The sequence below is a fragment of the Ambystoma mexicanum genome, chromosome 10 (assembly GCF_040938575.1).
Source record: "Ambystoma mexicanum isolate Mex_15411 chromosome 10, UKY_AmexF1_1, whole genome shotgun sequence".
NCBI classification, from domain to species: Eukaryota; Metazoa; Chordata; class Amphibia; order Caudata; family Ambystomatidae; genus Ambystoma; species Ambystoma mexicanum.
In genome coordinates, this window is record NC_090932.1 from 1,070,686,074 (window position 1) to 1,070,706,244 (window position 20,171).

A 20,171-nucleotide genomic window follows, 5' to 3' on the forward strand; every position below is an offset into this window, starting at 1 on the left:
CTCTTCTGTTGCAATGGGAGAGGAGGAGGAGAGAATGGGAGGGGTTGGACCAGAGAGAAGAATTGTGAGGGAAAGAAAGTCACAGAGGTCACAAAAGAGTACAGTGGTCAAATCCAGAGAATCAAGATGGATGTTAAAATCCCCAAGAAAGGGAAGTTTGGGGGAGGGGAACATGAGAGAGGAGCAGAGGTCCCCCCATTCAATAAGGAAAAGGGGGTAGGTCTTAGGGCCCTGTAGATAGTGGCGAGAGTGAGGGAGAGGGTAGGAGAGACAGACAGCCTGCAGACGATGCATTCAAAGGAGTAGTGGGAATGATGGTGGCCAGAACCCCCTCACCAGAAATCATGGCAACTCCACCGGGTGGGCCTGGAATTGGATAGAATCTTGTAGCCCTTGGGGAGAAGGGTGTCAAAAGCAGTGACAGAGCTGGCCTCGAACCATGTCTCAGTGAGAGCAAGGACATCAAGGTCTTCAAGGAGGAAACAGTTGTCAGAGGGCATTTTACTTAACATGTTTCTGTAAAGAGTTTGTGTATATTGTCAGGTTGAATTGCTCTGTGGTTTGGTACTTTGCACCAAAGGAAGCTTTAGAAAACAGAGTACATGTCTAGATTTCGAAAGACAGTTATGCTGAAAGTATTGTATCTTACAGTAAAGCTAAAGATGGAATAAGATGTAGTCTACTGCCTGATTTACAAACTGTACGACCAGGAACACTTGCGATGAATCCAATGGGGTCATCACAGATTCCACGCCGGTGACCTCTTCCCATGTGGCCAGGGGATAGCAGCCACTACCTCATCCTGACCCTGGGGGCAGTTTCATGAGGGAGGATCATATGGGAGGAGACAAGTACCGGGGAGATGGCATGACTTCATTGGAGGAGTCACAGTGTTCCCCCATTCCCCATGAGGAAGACCCTCTGATACCCGAGTTCTTAATGGCCTGGACTAGAATTGTCATTCTAGTCAGGCCCCCACCTTTTACCCAAACACTCACAACTCACACATAACACACTTTGTTATTGATGTGCCTTTTTGTAAAAACTGTGAGAAAAAGAATCCAGGAGTTGAAAGTCCAAAGAAAGTTATGGACTTCAACTCCCATAACCACTCAGGTACGGAGACAAGGGGGAGGACGAGGGAGTTTGTGCAGCGTGACAGGAGCCTAAAGTGCAACATGCAGACTAGTTGTGTTTCCAAACCTGTAATGAGCTGGACATTTAAAAATGGCAACCGAGCTGAGGAGAAGGGAGATGCAGGTACAGCGAGTTGTGCAGAATGAGACGTTGCCATTCATGCAGTGGCTCCTGAATGCAAAGGGCATCGATGTAGGAGGTAAAGCAGAGGAGGCTGCTGGGAATGGAAAAGGAATGCTGCAAGCTAGCTAGAAGGGCCATGGAGATGCCAAGAGGAGTACAGAAGCTTCACCCCGAGAAGGAGAATTGGCATGTGACCGCGGAGCCGTGCCAGGTTCTGGGAAAGCATCTGCACACTCCTACCTGGAAGGGAGAAAAAGAAGGCATAACGCAGAGGTGCGAGAAACATCAGGAATGCTAGAGAAGACCGCTCAAAACAGTGGTTGACTGATACAAGATTGCTAATGTAGTAAATATACAAAAGCAAAGTTTGTTTGAATGTAGTCAGGACAAAGTACACATTTAACACCAAATAATATGAGTGTTTGATGCAGAAGATATATAAAAGCAAAGTTTGTATGAATGTGGTCAAGGCCAAGAATATTTGCAAAGTTTGTTTGAATACTGCCAAGGCAAAGCGCAAAGGCAAGATTCAATGAGAAGAATATTTGAATGCCGACAAGACAAAGTATAAAGACACAGCCCAATGAAATACAGAAGCAGGAGATGCCACTGTGGGGGAGAGGTTTGAGCAAGTGTATTTGAGGAAAAAATTACCACAGATATATCAAGCAGCAGATGGTATATGCTACTGTGGTTTCTCAAAGAACTGTGAAGTGCACATGAACCCTGCTAGGTGAATAATCCAGGCAGCTAAAGTTGAATCTGAGAATTGTGAAACACATAGGAAGTCCTGGCAGGTGATTGTACCAGGCAGTTGAAATTGTGCAAAGATTCTTGGCAGGCGAGTACACCAGACAGATGAAAATTGTATAAGGATTCCTGGGCAGGGGAGTATACCAGGTAATCTGCAAAGATACAATAACTCTCACAGAAAGATTTGTTTCAGAATGTTTTTGCTTGAACAGAATTCTTTGGCTAAATAAGAACTTTTTGAGTACAGTAAAGACACAAAAGAAATGCTAACTAAAGAGATATTTTGCCATCCTGGTTAAGAATCCAGGGGAAGGGGGACACCTCCTGGATCCAAGGGTCTTTACCTTGGAGAACATTTTCACTGGAGTCATTCTCACACTTAGTTTTGAACACTTTTTCTAACATCAAGTGAAAGACATTTCCTTGCACCTTTTTGTTTGTTTATAATGTGTGAGGGTCAGGATAGGTTGTTTTGGACACAAGGGCGGCTTTTCAGTTACTGACTTCCTGACACAGACAGACATTTAGTTTTAGTTTCTAGGTAAGGAAGTTCCACTTTAGAATGGGGCTAGAGAAGTGTTTTTCCAACCCATTTTTGTTTGATAAAAATGTCTTTAATTCAGAATACCACAACCTTGTGTCCATCTCTCATTTCTGACCCACTCACACACTGCACTCACATCCCAGCTTCCCCACTTGATCAAACTATATGATCCTGTTCAAGGAACTTTGCACCATTGAGCCTTAATGTCCTTAGTTGCCAAAATTGGAATCTCATAGTTGTCAGCATGATCCGTTCCAAACTGTAGAACCTTGTCCAGACCTGTTTTTTTATTTGCATGGGACTTGTAGTCTGGGTTTTATGAAGGGAAACACAGAACTACAAATCCAGTAATGCAAAGAAGAAAACAGGACTGGATAACCACCTACACATTGGAATGGATCATGTTGGCAACTATGGATTTGCCAGAAGTGATTATTTTACGTGTACCCCACACAGACTCACTCCAACATGGTTTAATAGACCACAGTGTTGCTCCACTCTTAATAATAATAATATTCATAAGTTGTTTGGTGCATACCAAAGGCGGAAATGTTGCTTATCTCATTTGCAGCAGCATAAATTGTGTACAATAGAGCTCTCATCACAGATAATGAAATACATGATACTACATCATTTGTTAGGTTGGCGGGATGTTACGTGACTGAGAGGGCTTTGCAGATGGCAATGCAGAATTCTGGTAAGGGGCAAGAAAGGGTATGATTATGACTGAGGTACATCCAGCAACTGTAGGGCAACGCAACAGAAGACGTGAAGGCCCAGCAATCATAAAATTATATAGCTATCGTTCTATGTAAAAGTGCCTAATAAAGTGCCGATTCCCAACTGGTTGCATTCTCCATTTTACTCGGGTGCACTGCAGTGATTGCTGGGGAACCCACAGCAAACCCAATATTACTAAATGAACCCCAAGTAAATGTGCCGCTAGAAGGAGGTACTGGAGCACTGTACAGCTCGATATAAAATACGTAAAGTAAGGACTATCTATATGGCGCACACCACAAAATAAATTCGTCCTTGGAGGTTGAATAACAGATAGTTATTAAACACTATTGATCTATTTCTGGGAAGTTTCTGAAGGATAAAATTTAGGATTTGCCCTGCCTGTATTTAGACTTCTGACATGCAGGTAATGCACAGACCTCTGCATCAAGTGCTGAACGGCCTAAGCTATTTTAACAGCTACTTCAAGTGTGCTGGAGTCAGCATAAGCTGTGAATCTATTTCTACTCGCTCCCATCAAGAACAATGGACTTTGATTGCTCTTCCAGAAAACACTTTTTACGCTGACTTATTTTATTCCCCTTTCAGATAGCTCAGCGGCAATGTGCTCGCCTTGGAAGCAAGATGACACGAAGCAACACAGGTTCGATCCCCGGGTCCGCGCTTAGAAACCTCTGGGTATTTAAGCATGTTATAAATATGCAACTAACTCAAACCAGAACAATTCCTGTAACAACGTCTCGATGCCCGCTGGCTGTGTAAGCGCTTTAAAAATGCAAATAAATAAATATCCCCAACCACATTTACACTGAAAGGTGAGAGCTGCTAATGCGAAGAAACTTTCACGTACCCCACCTGACGGGCTTTCCAGAAATTGTGACTAGTCAGGTGTGACTGGGTAATTTGTAATCCAGCCGTGGTTGTTTTTCTCATTGCCTTCTGGCACTTGTAGTCGTGTGTTTATAAGAGAGGGAACACATTGCATATACCAATAGCCACAGAAAGAAAGCTGGACTGGGGTGAACTAGGCACACATAACATGCGACCACTTGAGATTTCAGGGCATGGCTCAGCTAGCGCTCACCCGCCCACAACCATCACACAAATACTGCCCTACTCACGGTTGCCTTTGGGATATAAACGAGGGCTCCGGGTTCCGGTAGAGTGCAGCACTTCCCTCTGCCTGTCGGTGGTTTGTATCCGGGGCCACCAGATCCTGGGAGATTGCATCAGCAGCTTAAAACCTCTTTAGCAGCTTATAAAAAATAAGCCGCATCCAGGCTCTCCAGCGCGGCCCACCGTCAAAAGGAAAACAAGCTTTGCTAAAGCCAATAGGCGGCCCTTTTTGTTCAATGAAAAGTTTTTGTGTGGAAAATTCATCATTGTTTGAAGAGCTTTGCAAGATTGTGCATCTCTGTAGAGGAAGCGAGAACTTGCTGGTGTCAGGAGAAAAGGATTGGCTGGGCATGCAGCAGGCACGCAAGGAAACCTACATTTCGGGGCTGGGAGGGCTAAATGGTGATGGGAGGTGCCACTACAGTAAGTGGCAGGGGTAAACTTGAAGGCCCCCCCGCCTCTGTTCTACCCCAAGGCTTGTACAGCATGTGGCACAATATTAAATGGCAGCGGCCCAGCAGTACACCTAAGCGCACATGCGCACACAATTACCTATCCACTCACTCATGTAAACATCCCATTCACCATACACGTGCTCATTTGCAAGCGCACCCATTCCCCATACAACATACACTCATTCACACACTCACTCATTCACACATATGAAATATTTTATTTAGATCGCGCCTATACACAAGTGTTTATTACATTCACACTCCTCCCACACATACATAATGAGCTAACATGCAACACCCTTTAACACTGCTAGTTTCAGAAAAGGCTTCCCTCACCTCTCTGCCTAACAAACAAGTGTGCACATCAGCCCCTTCCCCTTGGATGCTAAAGAACACATTACGTTGTTATATGTTCACTCGCATCTGTGCGGGAGGGGGCTGATGTGTGCAGTGACGTTTGTTAGGCAGAGAGCTTAGCTGCGTTTGTGCAAATACATTTTTTAGCACTAACCCAGTAACCCTTTAAAGCAGGCAGGTTCAGGAACGGTTTCTCTCCCCCTCTCTGACTAACAAAAAGCTATGCGTGGAAGCTCCACCTCTCAGCACACATTTAGTGGGCACAGGGCTGAAGTCTGTTTAGCTCAATGGCGCTGCACGCCTGGTATGCAGCCTTCTTGGTAGTCCCTTTAGCATGCCAAACAATACAATCCACAGAGGCGGAAGTGTGAGCAGGGGCCTACAGACAACTGCAGCTCCCCTAACACTGGGGTGGGGCAAGACACCCCCACTCAGAGGGCCCTGCATCAGCCCAATGCCCTTGTATGTCTGTGGGCAGTGAGAAGCTCAGGTGCTTCTCGCCGTATTTTGCAGGGTTCGCAACCATTTTGCATTAGGCCACAGAGTGTGAGAAGCTAAAAGCACGTCCCATGCAAAGCCTACACTGTCAATGGAACAGCCCTTTATAACTGGGCTGCTATACCTCTAAGAGGAGGGTACCGCCAATTTATAAGTCTTGGCAAAGAGGTCAGTGTTTGGTCGGCCTTGGGGTCTGCATACCTCCTTAGCGGGTATGATACACACTTCTATAGTGTGAGCACTGCTCCTTCCATGAATCCTCCCTGGCAGAACATGTGAGAGACACTTCCCCAGCCACATTTGCTTCTCAGAAACATGTGTCGGGAGTAGGGATGTACCGAAACTCAGCTTCTAGTAATTATTTGCCAGAATTCTGGCTGAAAATGAGATATTCGGCTTTGGGCGAATACTTAATTAATTATCACTCGAAGCCGATTAGTTTCAGCAACAAGAGACATTAAGAACCTCTTTTGACTGTGTGCTTAGAACCATTCAAGCATGTCATGTTTATCCTTTAAAAGGATCATTAAATAAATGCTGCTGTCACTTTTCTGATTGAGTACAGGAAGAGCAGAGGTGTGAAAGTGCAAACAAAGTGCCTGCCCTTCATGTGCTGGACAGATGGTATTACACAAATTGACCTTTTACAATTGACCTTTTGTCCTAATTGAGCTAATTATAGTGGTCCTAATTGACCTTCTGCACAATTGATCTTTATATTATTTTAGTTATTTTATATATTTATTGGGTTGGTTTTGGATTATAAATGATATAAGGGGATTTGGTATGGGGTTGTAGGGGTTTTTGGATTGGGTGGGGGTTTCCCCCTCATATATGTCCTAATTGACCTTTTAAATTAGGTCAATTCTCCTGGGGTCAATTCTCCTGAGGTCAATTCTCCCGAGGTCAGTTGTGAAAAGGTCAATTAGTATACATCTGGACAGACAGACTCATCTTGTTGTTTGCTGGAGAGGGGTGAACTGAAACAAAAATCTAAATATTTTGAACGCATCTCTGGTCTCCCCTGTATTTTGCAGTTGAAAACCATTGAGCTGGAAAAATCGTTTTTGAATTCGCTATTGAAAAATGTTATGTTAAGGCACTTATTGATTTACTGATGACCTGCGTGAGAAATCTGAAAGTTACAGTCTCCAAACCCACCAATTCTCAATCCAAATAATATAGCTGTTACACAGATCCAAGTAAGTTCCATATCCTGAGTAAAATAGCTCAGGTGGTAATGTGCCTGCAGCAAAGGACTGTATTCAGCCTGCAGGGCAAGGTTATGTAGCAAGTAAGATGGCTCAGTGGGAAGTGTGCCAGCGGCAGAGATGTGCTTGTAATTTTGAAACATATGTTACAATTTCTGCCCCCAACTTTCTCATGTTGCCAAAATGAGTCAAAGTGACACATGTTCCTAAAGAAGGTGGCTATCTTTTTCTAACCAGAATCCACCAGTCTGCGGCAGCAGACATATTCCTCCCCACATTAGGGAGTTTAAAAAGAAGGATATTTGTGTGATAAAGACAAGAAAATCCAATTTTACAATTTTGAAACATTGGACCAAATGGATGTGCAAGTGAAACAGATAAGTAAAAATAAACATACACATGTCAATTCACGATCTGAATATCAGCACTAACCCCTCGCTGTAGGGTCAGCCAAGAACCATGGAGGAGTCAGCATTACCTATATATTTTGTCTGGTATCTTTTACCATGCCCCCAAACACCATAAACATACCCTACCTGAAAAAGAAAGAAATATGCTATTAATTAAAATACATTTTCAAATGCCTCATCCCCACTCGGTACCAGAGGTAGAAAGCATGGTTGTAGCATCCCAAAGGTTTGCATTCAGTAGCACGTCGACAGGGTACTAATTGATGGAATCACTCCTTTTGTGTTTCAGTGCTTTGCTGGAGCCAGAAGGCTAAAGATGGGCAGGCCCAAAGGGAACAGTTGAATGTACGAGTAGACACCCCCCAATCTCCCCACACAGTGATTGCATACATGCATACTGTATTTTTGAGTGAGTCTTAGTTATTTTGCCCCTGCCCAACAAGCAACAACTATGAATGCACAAAATTAAAAACTGTGCAGTTGTTGAACAGTTTATTTGCGATAATGTATACCTTTCATGGTTTACATAAACATCTTCCGTAGACAACAAAGATGAGGAATGCAAAAAATAATGGATATGCATATTTTAAAGTGTGTTTTTAATTTACAAAGTGTTTTTCTTGTCTACATAACTTTATTAAAAAGACAAGTATTCGTCTCCGTTTTTTCGGCTCTGGTATTCAGCCAAATACGTAAATCTACTATTCAGGACAGTCAGAGGGCCTGATTTACAAAGCATTTTCCAATGGGATTTTCCCAGTGAAAAGCACTTTTGTAAATTAGGCCCCTATTCAGGATTGGATGTGACCATGCATACTATGGAGCCTATGCAGCAAAGGCAGCACAAGCACACCTCCAATTACAGAACCATAACAAAAGGGGCAGACCTGTGAAATCACACACAAGCAACAGAAGAAAAAGAACAGCACCGTGTACATTCTCTCAAAGCTGGTGCAGAATTAACAGCAGTAGTGCAAACTTCCATCAACCATTAATCAGTGACATCTGGGGGTGGGTGTGTAAGCGGCTACTGGAGAACCAGGCTGGAAAACCTGCAGTGGCACATGCAGGTAGGTGCAACACAACACAGACGTCTGCCGTACTAGAACCAAGGCCTGGGTTTTGGAAGGTGCACACCCTTTCCGAGACAGTGCACAAGCCATGCTGGGCCTGAGAAGGATAGTAAATATGCAAGTTCGATTCGCTGACAGGCCAAACCCTGATAGCCGGTCCAGTCTCATTTTTAAGGTATGGCTGGGGTAAGCTTTGTTTGCTACCAGAGAGAGCTAAAGAAAATGAATAAAGAGAGGGGCTTTGGTGTCAGTCAGCTGCTCAGTCAGATTTACTGAACGTCGGTTAAAGAGTTTATGATTTGATATCCTGCTCCCTTTTACCCTTTTACGGTAATGTTTTTTTCACTTTTGTGCTGCTAGGTACACTGTCCGCACTGGTAATAGATTTCAATGTGTTGCATGATGCTCTTAAGTCTATTGGTTGTTTAGATGCCGCTTCTGCAGTCCAATACCACGTGTGGTTATTAGGTGGTGCTGTGTTCTCATAGGCCCAATACTTGCGGCCACAAACTTGACCAGGTGAACTAGTTTCGACAATGCAGAACCTTGCAACTTGGGCTCGTCTTCTCCAGGGCACGTTCAGACCCATGCAGCAAATTCACAGGTTCAATTTGGAGACTAAGTCTGCCAGGCTTTCAAATGGTCTGCGAGCGCTTAATAACCCTAGTTTGGATCAGGCAGCAGCTGCCAGTTAATTAGTTGGCATGTTATTCAGCATTTGTTTGAATAAACATTTGCTTTTCAGCATCCACTTGAGTAGGTGCCCAGCAGCTGATTGTGAAATTGGCAACTACTATTCAGCATTTGTCCAAAAAGGCATTTAGCATTTGTTCCCAAACAAGCGATTTTGGCGTTTAATGCCCTATGAATTTGACAGTCCGCAGAAATTGTTGTTGAATTTTTCAATGACTCTTCTGACTTTTTGAAATGTATTGATAAGCTTTTGTTCACTGTGGTGTTATAGTCTTAGGATCTGTACGCTTACTCAACTATAGCTTTGTACTTCTTTATTTTTCACACATTTTTGGCAGTGCATTGATATTTTACCCCCCCCCCCCCCATGTGCCACAGTCGTATGTATTCTTCTTCTTCTGTTGTAAAGGGAGCAGGCTGTGCCGTGATGCTTGGTTGAACACTGATCAATTTGGTACCACAAAAGCAATGCACCATTACCCTCCCAGGCTAGAACAGCTGATACATAGGGAAACCTACAACACAGAGGAGAAGCAGGCAGTCCTGACGTAAAAGGATGAAAATGGCCTGTGAGAGTATAGGATCGGCCATTTTGCAGAAGCCAGGGTTACTGTGTAAGCTGGACCTCGAGTTCTAGACGGTTGCCTGCAAGAGCTCCTTCCATCCTTCAGTGAAGGGTTTTCCTCCAGTGAACGCCTGGAAGTAAACCTTGCACTTCACCTCCAAGCTCAGAGTTTGATGCTGCGGTAAACTGAACATAACGTGGCAGCAACAGAATTACTGCAACTTTACCACTGTTTTTACATGCACCACCAAATATGAATGGGGCCCAGTGTTTCTGGAAACATGTCTTTTCTGACTTCACGTTATAGAGCATAACAGAATCAAGAAGTTTCGAAAGTAGGTGTTCCAGTTCCAGGTCTTCCAGTAGATCACCAAAGCATGTTTAGGAAAATGAAGATCCAGGCTCCTTGTTGTCTGACATAATGGCATCAGAAATACTAAAAGTAGATTTCAGTCTCAGTTCTTCCACTAGCTTAACACAGTGCACTGTGGACAATGTAGTGCTTTTATCTCGTAGGTGTTACATGAGAGAGATTACTTATAAAGTGCCCCCTCTCCCACCTGACTGCATGCCTCATAATGGACCTTGCTTAGCAAAGAGCACCAATGAAGTCTGTCACTAAACTCTCACCTCCCTGCCCTTATGTTCGTCAGCCCAGACTCCGATTGGCTAATGTTTGGGGTGGCCTAAGGTCAGAGCTAGGAGGGCTGCAGAAGAGCAAACACACACAGAGGGAGGAGGCAGTCAACTATTAAGTAAATGGCTAGCTACCTTCCCCAGATGTCTAAACCTTCTCAACTTGTTTGAACCTGTTTCACAGACTACTTTCCAGAGGAAGACACAGGGAAAGCTGATGGCATATAATATGTGCCCTTTCAAATCCCAGAGCTCCTTTCCAATGCTGTGTTTCTATTTCCAAATACAAGTGCTCCGACAGCCAAAGGGTTCTTCGGGCAGACATAAGGAGAAGAGGGCCTACTTCAGTCAATGGAACCAGGTAGAGAAAGCCCACCCACAGAGTGGCTTTCCAAAGATTCCTCTGGGATGGATATCCTTTCGCATTAACAGCCACTCTACATCCGTCAAAATCAAAATCAGGTTGTAAGGTCCAATAGAAATATAGGGAAAGAGCTTAGGGTTTGGTGCACAAAGCTCTCATTTTAACAGATAATACACATGAAAATATTACAGATTAAAACAAAATCATGACTGCTCGATTAGCAATACAATGTAATGGTCGTACTATTTCCCCCCTCACCTTGGTTTTGTTGAAATGTTCTTAAAAAAGATCTGCATCTTACTTCTTCTCAAACAAGCATGGTAAGGAAGAGCCTCTATGCCTCTACCCATTGTCCTACCACTCAGCTCACCTCTACTTGGTGGGTCACCTACCGTGGACTAATTTCACCCTCATGGAGGTCCCATGCCCTGCCGTAGACTTTCATGGGCTTCAACCTGCCAAAAAGTGTGCCACATGAATGTGAGATGTGTGTTTGATGCACAGATGTGGGGATATGTGTGTAGAGGCTGGTGCGCAGTGTGTGGAATGAGTGTGAATGTGTGCGAGTGTGTGAGAGAGAGAGACAGAGGCAGAGAGAGAGAGACAGAGGCAGAGAGAGAGAGATAGGCAGAGAGATAATTACGCCATTTGGTGCTATTGAGGGCGACTAGGAGCATCAGAAAAATGATTATATGTATTCTATCAAAGACATCGATACATCTTCCTTCAGGAATCACCCACCTTTCCAAATAACCCATGATTGGTGCACCCTTATTGCATTAGCATTATGGATAGGTATTCCAGAATAATGAATGCTAGTCCAATAAAGTCCCAGAAATAATAAAGTTGTAATCCAAATGTTTGTAAGATTGTTACATGGATCTCACCACGTAAAATTAACAGTAAACCAAAAAGCACAATAAGAGCTAGTTGCCCATTACTTCTCAATTGGATACACTTACAAAATCAATACATCAGTAACTTTGCCCTAGCCGATGCGTGTTTCGACCACCTTGGTCGTTATAAAGGCTATTGATTGGCATATAACATTGCTTGACATCACAATCCTATAATTATGGAATTCAACATAGCATATTGATACATACGAGTCCCAATTGTCATACTAGGTTGTGCCCCAAATATAATGGCATGTTGAGTTTTTCAGAGCAACCATTCTGATCAATGTGTATCAATCCATGGGAAGGCTTGTTGGATATTGGTTAAATGTGCCACTCTCGCCTTTATAATATATCAATAGCTGTTAGCCGTTCCATCCAACCCATATAATCTCTTTCTCAGTATAAGATTGTGTGTGCTTCTCCTCATTTCTACACTAGATCACTGATAGTTGTCGGTTGCATCTGCTTAAAAAATATGTCCTGTAGAGATCATCCTAGCCATAACCAGCGTCTCCCGTGTCTTTACACTTCAGTGTACACTGGAATATTTTTGAAGCGGATGGAACAGATAACTATCAGTAATCTATTGTAGAAATGAGAGAGGCACAAGCAATCCAATACTGAGAAAGAGACAATGGGCATCATTACGGGTCTGGTGGTAACCATGCCCGTAAAACTGGCAGGTAGCTGCCAGGCCCGTAAACAGTTACCAGCGCCTGGCTTGCCAGTAACACAGGGGTATTACAACCCCAGCAGCCGGTAATATGTTGTTCCCCAAAGGTATCTATTGGAATGGGGATCACAGCAACACTGGCACCGGTAATAATGGTGCTGGTGCTTCCGTGAAAGTCTGTGGGCAGGTGCCGGTCTTCCCGGCCAAGTCAGGAGGGCACCCGTCCACCAGACTTGTACTTTGCCAGTCTGGAAACAACAGTGCCGGTAAGCTTAACAGCACTGTTGTTTCCAGACCGGCAAGGTTAGCATGAGGCCCAATTTGGTTCTTCTTTTCCTAAATCAAACCAGAATTTCCCCTTTTGGTGATTTAAACACTGGACTACCTCTCAATGATTCTGATTGGCCCGAATCGTCCTAGTGATTCAGACTACGAAAGAGCGTATGTGAAAAGGCAGAACAGTGGTTGGCCACTTATTGACATGTTTCTTTGTGCAAATAAAACATTTTATCAACGTCTGTTCAGAGCACTTTGCACCATAGGGTACATGGGGTAAGTGGGCTATTTGGTCTCTGGTCTTTGGCACTGGGTGGGGGGGGGGGACTACAATTTGCCCTCTCATGATGTGCTCAGTTCTTGACTGCACAACCTAAATGAGAGTGTAGGCAGCGTCTATGAAACTGGGGAAGAAACACCATTGACTCTTAAGTCATTTACAGGAACGGCACACTTGGCAATGCAATGGCAGTATCATGAGATCCGCGTCTGGTGCTGAACTCTATGACAGTTGAGTACGCGTATAGGAGCACAAATCTAGAAATGTAGTGCAGCAGATTGACCCACTATGGCTGGGATCTGTGCACACTCAGCATGCCACTGCTCCGATTGGATTCCTCCCGGGACCAGCAGAGCCCCAATCTTCTTCATACAGAAGAGAACCCATGCTTGCTTCTATCAGGATTCCCAACCTGTTGTCATTCGCAGTGGAAACCACATTCGAGGAAGAGAGTTGAAGGACAACTGTGCAGTAAGCATTGTATTTTGGCGCTTAAACTGAAGATGCATTAGAAGAAGTTGTCTGCTCTCTGAATTGCAAACTGTGGAACCAGGAGACGAGGGCTTCCCACTTTATGTTTTAATTTTTATTATTAAATGTGTATTGGTTAACCATAAACCTTCACACATACTTTAAATTAACAATCGATCATACAACCATATAAAACATATAAACAAAATACTTCTAATAACATACACAAGATAATTTGCAATCAATAATCTACCAACACAATACACGTGACTTAAATAGATCTAATAGCAAACAACACATTTTGTCATCTCTAATAAACAATTCAATCTTAACATAACATCAATGTCAACCTTTAGTTCTATGAGTACAATTATCCTAACAAATGCAAATCTCATATTTAAAATTTAAAATGTATGAATATATGTCCCATTATATTCAAGGAATCACGATTACAAAATCTCGCCATATATAAAAAGCAGCAGCAGCAACAGTAAAAGAAGATCCTGAGAAAATCTGCGCCCAGAACTGATCAGCAGCAATATTACCCATGTCAGACACAAACAGGTTATAGCCCTTTACATACTTGTTATTCAAGGTCACACATGAAGTCAGAACATGCCGCCCAGTTTCGATTTCCTTCTTACATAATCTGCATAGTCTCTGGTCCTGTGGAATTTTAGCCCATGCCCCAGGATTACCCATAGCATGCAATAGATCAAAACGAAGTCGTATAAGAAAGGCAGATAACTGTTGATTACAAGGAGGAAATAAAATCTCTGTTTTATATAACTTTCATACTTTTTTTCCCTGATCAATACCTAAGCAATTCACTCTTGTCCCAGTCAATAGCTTTCTGCTTCAATTCAACTAATTGCAATGGCAAGATTAAAAGAGGTCAGGACACTAAAACCAATTAAAGAATGAAAAGTATGAATCTCTTTTACAAATTCCAGGAGGGCTTTGCATTCTTTTTTTTAACTCCAGTGCAGCAAGTAAACCCATTAGCGTAGCATCATGCCCCTCCATACTGACCATTTTCAGATAAAACGTACTTCTGGAAATCTTCCATAAAGCGAGTATAGACGCCAAACCTAATTCACAACTGAGGGCTTCTACAGGGATAGAATTAAGAAGCCCCAGCTTTTTTTACGCAAAATGTACCCTCAAGGTTTTTAGTCCAGGAGACTTCCTTTTCCAGAAAGATATTTAGTCTATGCAATAGGGAGGGAACAATGCTAGTGTTATGCAGCAGAGAGTGGGGGGTAGGAGGGCAGCTCTCTCTCCTCAGCTGGTGGCTCCGTTTGGAACAGCCTTCCTGCCCCTCTCAGACTTGAGCCAGACCTCCTTGAGTTCGAGAAACCGCTCACAGAGGCGCCCCCCAGGGGTGGCCAAGGGGGGCCATGGCCACCCTTATAAAAATGCTGGCCCCCCCACCGGCCACCCTGTGAAATTTGAAATAAAAACAGTTTTTTCTTTTTTCTTCGCACTGAACTGTGCATTGAAAATAGCATGCCCAGCAGTTCAGTGCGAACAAAAAAAGTATTTTATTTTTTTGCTTTTCCTTTTTTGCTGCGGTTTGCCGAAGCCCGCCGCCCACAGTGGACGGACATGGAAATAAATACAGCCTGAGCCTGGAGGCGCGCATTTCTGCTTTGGCAATTGGCTCGTGCTTCCCAGGCTGTATTTATTTCCAGGTTTCCAAAGTTCTGGTTGCATGTAGGTTGTTGTGCCGTCTGCGCAGCACATACTGTGTTGTTTCACACCATGACCAGGCTGGCAACCCGAAGCTGCATCTGGAAACTCACAGGGACTGTAACTAGACAGGTGCTTTTCGATGCATAGACACATTGCTGTAATTCTCGACGTCAAGTATAATGCAAACAGCCCTATTTTGGACAGCTGGAAGCTCGCCTTCTTGGAGATGTTTAGGAACATAGCAGAGCAGTATTAAACACAAGATAAAGGGACCGCCTGTAACTAGAATGTTCGATGCTGCCTACTTAACATCTGACATGGTGTACAGACAGACAGTGGGAGGATTTCACCAATCTCTGTACCTATGGTTGCAATGGCAGAAGCGTATCAAAAAGTAACCCTCCATGGCTAACCTGCTATACTGACTTGGGTGCGGTCACCAATGGAAGCAGAAAGAGAACTACTTAGCTGGCACCCTGATCTCTGTTCATAATAACAGTGCATCCAGGGCATTGCCACCTCAATAATCCCCATCGCCCAGTCAAGGAGACTACTGTATGTATGCCACTGTGTCAAATGCTAATTATGTTGCGGATGACCTCTACCCCTAAAACATACTCATGTCCTATGCACATCCATAATGTAAGCTTCAGAACCATTACCTCTGAGTCAATAACTGCAGCTGTGAAATGAAACATTGATATGAGCTTATAGTTTATGGGCCCTCAGGATGGATCTAAATTGTGTTTCTTTAATGATGGTAGGACTAGGCTTTCTTTCACAAGTTGTTGATAACTAAGCATTATTGCTCACAGCTACACAGGCTATTATGAGCCCAGAAGCCATGCAGGTCCATGGCAGTAAAGCTATTAGCAACTGGCCGCAGTGCCAGGTGCTAAGCTGAAGTGCCAGTTTAGGGGCAAAGTTAACATGCTGCCAATATTTTTGGATTGGTGGCACTGCAAAAGGAGATGGAGACCTGTGTTGCCCTGCGGCGCCGAGAGATTTATTTCCACCACACTTCACAGAGCTGAGGTAAGCAGAGTGGGTCTGTGTGGCACCCTGACCTTTTGTTACTTTATTGGATGATATATGTCCAACTGAGCCAGACTGCCGAGCCTTTTTTCCCACAATAGAATCATAACTTAGTCAGTTGGGAATCTTTCCATTTATGGTTGTCAGCAGCCCTGTTTCTTGGCCCGGGCGCACAACAGACCAGATGGCAACTCAATGTCACTTGGCACCTTGATTAGGAAAGTGGAGTTCATTGTGTGTCACCATGCACACAGTAGTCCATGGCAAATCAATGCATTGATGTGTGCAGCAATAATTTGTGTGCTGCACAAGTCACCACCCTGACCCTGTTGGTTAATGGTGTCAATGTGGTGCTCCCTTATGCAACAGTACATATACCTGTTTTTGTCTGATGTGCCTAATGTCCATATAGGAGCACACCGGACTGTTTTGTGTATGTGACTCTGACGAGCATGCCATACTGTCCCCACACTTAAACAAGAAGCAAAAGAGCCCTTGTATGGTGTACCCCATTTGAGTGGCTGATGTTGCAGCCATTTTATACTCGCATCCAAAAACGTAAGCTGTCCAAATGAGCATGTATGGTTCAAGGTACAAACATTTTAATGTTAGGGTGAGTATTGTGAACCCTGATGTGAGCAACAAGACATCCATCAGTTATGCATTTAGAGATTCACGCATACAATCCTTTTATCACAGAGTTGTTTATCAAATGTAGAGATCTCTGATCACTGTTATAGTCCTGAAAGGCTCTGTGATTTAATGCAAAGTATACAGGAATCCTCATTGGTGCTATTTGTCCCCTTTCCCACTCTCAGAGAGGTATTTTGAAAGAGCACAATAAGAGTGTACCAGACTGTCCATCTTGGAGTTATAACCTTCTATCAGAAAATAATTCATATGGTTAGTCTAGTATTGCCCCTTGCGAAAAATACAAGTGAGGTGATACGAACACAACACCTGCAACACAGGCCCAGGTCAGTGGGCCCTCAGACCCCTATAGGCTGTTCACACCGCAGTATGCCAGTACGGACAGTTTAAAACTGCATTCAGGCAAGGCCTTCCCTAAGAGCAGGTGACAGAAAAACCATTTACTTGGGCAGCAACAGCTGTGTTTTCACATTAGAATTCTTCCGTAAAGTACTTGAATTACAATGTAATGATACCAGCTTCATTAATATAGCATTATTTATTCATATTGAGGAGGGTTTTGTCGCACAGCAGAGGTGTAGTTTGGGAGTGACGTGTGCCAGTCAGTGGGGTGGGGGCGCATTCTGAGGTTTCGCCTTGGGCACCAAGTTTGCTAGAAACTACCCTTGCTGTCAGGCGAGGTGTCTCTTGAATGTGCATATGAAACGTGGCTCCCGTGTAAATGACTAGGGTATTTTCTATAATTTTTGCAGCTAGGCTGCAGCAGTTCTGTTTTTTTTTCAAAATTACTTTTATTGATTGTTTTCAAAGCGTATGTAACTGCACCTCTCTTGAACAGTACTCAAAAATTAATCTCGGCAAAAGTATCAGTTTGGGTATCATTTAAAATTTAACTTGATTTTAACTCCCACCTCCCTCCCTTATTCCCCCCTTGCCCCGCAATGGAGACGAGACAGGCCGTGAGTTTTGGTCCTTGGGTCACGGGCAAGTTGTTCAATGAGTGTTCTTGGGGCTCGGGCTATTCATTCATTCCTTTGTAGGCTTCGAGGAAGGGAGCCCATTCCCTTTCCCTGCTAGGGGATATATTGTACATGGCCCCCGTAATGTTTTCCATTGCGTAGAGTTCTCTGGCTTTTCTGGCCCATGTTTTCTCTGTCGGAAGGTCCTTCTCTTTCCAGCCTATGGTGATACAGACCCTGGCGGCCAGCAGGAGGAAGTGAGTCATATGCAGAACTTTACCCTGCGCCCTTCTTGTTCCTCAAGTCTGAATAACACCAGCTTTGGGTCCCTGACCCTGGTAATCACTTCTATTTTCCTTATCCAGGCCAGAACTTCACTCCAATACGTTTGGGATTTGAGACAAGCCCACCACATATGCCAGTAATCGGCAGGGCTTCCACACTCCCTCCAGCACAAGGGGCTAGCATGACTGAACATCTTTGAGAGTCTGAGGGGGTCGTACTGCCACCAGTGCCTTCAGAACATGCAGTTTATATTGCGTTGAGATAGATATTTGTTGCACCATTTCACACATCTTTGACCACAGTTGGTCTGATAGTGGGGGACCTAGATCTTTTTCCCATCTCTTTTTTAGATTCTCCAGGTTGTTTTCCTGTTCCACTATCATGGATCCGAATAGACGGGAGGTGAGGCCTTTACTCGAGTGGGTGTCGCTAAGTATCCGTTCAAAATTGGTAAGGTCTCTTTGAAGCTCATCTTTCCACTCACTCTGATTTCGTGAGCATACCTTTCAGTTGCAGGTATTTGAACACATCAAAGGATCTCATATGCAGTCCTGCCTCCAGGTCCTGGATTGACATGCATCCATCTCGCTTTAGGATTTGCCCCACTCTTTCTAAGCCCGCTTCATACGATTCCTGATACCGATACTGTTCATGAATTCTGTCTCTGATGGGTGGAGCCCAGATACAGCTCAATGGGGCTAGGCCAGGTTGTAAGACTTTCAATCTCTTTTTTGTTCCACCATAGTTTCAAAAGGGGTCCCATCAGAAAGTGCTGCAATATACTATTAGGGAAAGACTTCTTAGGGGCCCATAGCCACTCACCCAGAGACACCGGTCTAAGTGGGTAGTTCTCGATGGCCAGCCACTGCTTAGCAGTTCTGTTTTTAATATTAAGGACCCGTACTTGAGAGACCTGATGGGGTAGAAAGTATCATACCTGTTACTCTTTTCTAACAGATTTGCATTTCTTAGTTTTTGACACATGGTGAAACTGTGACCAAAAAAAAAGGCCATGGAACCTGAAAAAAAAGTGGACCACATTTGTCAATGACAGTTTGGGCCTTTTTTGCATCTATCTTAGATGCATAATAGAGTACAGATGCTAGCGGTCAATGGTCGAAGTGTACCCAAAGAAGCCCCCACTGCCCACAAACATCATTACCACGCCCCCTCCTATGTGCAGTTATGTGTTTGTATTTTTTGATTTATAAAGCGCCTTACATCAAGGCGCTGTACAGTGGAACAACTTAATACATAAAAACATAAACAATATAACGGTGGAAGCAAAATTACAATATGAATCATTGAAAACAGTGAAAAGAACAATTAACTGAAGGGGAAAGGGGGCATGGGGGAGTGGGACAGGGTTGAGGGGGAGGGGTGATGATGAGTTGGAGGATGGAAAGGAGAGAGAGGGGAGGTGGGAGAGGGGAGAGAGATAGTCAAGGGGAAAGAATAAGGAGGGAGGGGATGCAGAGGAGGGGGCGGGTTTCAAGGAGGAGAATAGAGGAGGAGAGATTTAAGGAAAGTGCGGAATGAGGAGAAGGTCGAGGTGGAGCGGATTGCGAGAGGAAGGGAGTTCCAGTGCAGAGGCGCTAGAAGTAGGAAGGAGCGGAAACTGGAGGAGGCACAGGGGGATGGAGGTACAGTGAGAAGGAAAAGGTCAGCGGATCGAAGGGAACGGGAGGGGGGGTAGAAAGAGAGAAGGGAGGAGAGATAAGGAGAGATTTGTGTGCCACCCCAAGATTTCCTATGGCCTCACCAGGCCACCCCTATAAAAATATTCTGGGGGCGCCACTGACCGCTCAACACTCTGTTCTTCTCTACCTCTTTCCCTTGCCTGCTAATTACCACCCCAATGCCGCTGTGATCGGGGGCCTGATCCTCATGAATCTCACTGGATTCCAGGACCTTCCTCCCAGTCAATACGAGCACCCCTCTTCCGTAATGCGCTGCCTGCGGGGCTCTGCTTGGTGCTCCACATCTCACCTATAAGAGTCACCTGTACTAACACTTCCCTACCGGGCCCTCCTGCAGCACTTGTCCACACCTCTGTTCCCCCTTCCATCCCCTGACCTGCACATCTCCCCAGTGCACTTGCACAGCTGAATGCCACATGGTCTAGTAGGAACACGACTGTATATTGCTATTTTTTCCAATCAATCAATCAATTGTTATTATTTCTCCTGTTCCCTTCCTATTTAACCTTCTGACGCTTTGAAACTAAATTCTGTTGCATGAAGTGCCTTATAAATGCTCAACAAAATAACA

General features: G+C 44.2%; 1 long non-coding RNA gene across 1 annotated transcript in view; it reads right to left on the reverse strand.

The window, feature by feature from the left end:
• LOC138491974 (uncharacterized) overlaps positions 1 to 4,542 on the reverse strand; it is a 38,667-nt gene extending 34,125 nt beyond the window's left edge. The window contains exon 1 of the long non-coding RNA XR_011276116.1: positions 4,420 to 4,542. This is a non-coding gene — a long non-coding RNA (uncharacterized lncRNA). The remainder of the gene's footprint in view (positions 1 to 4,419) is intronic.
• Between the last annotated feature and the right edge of the window lie 15,629 nt (positions 4,543 to 20,171).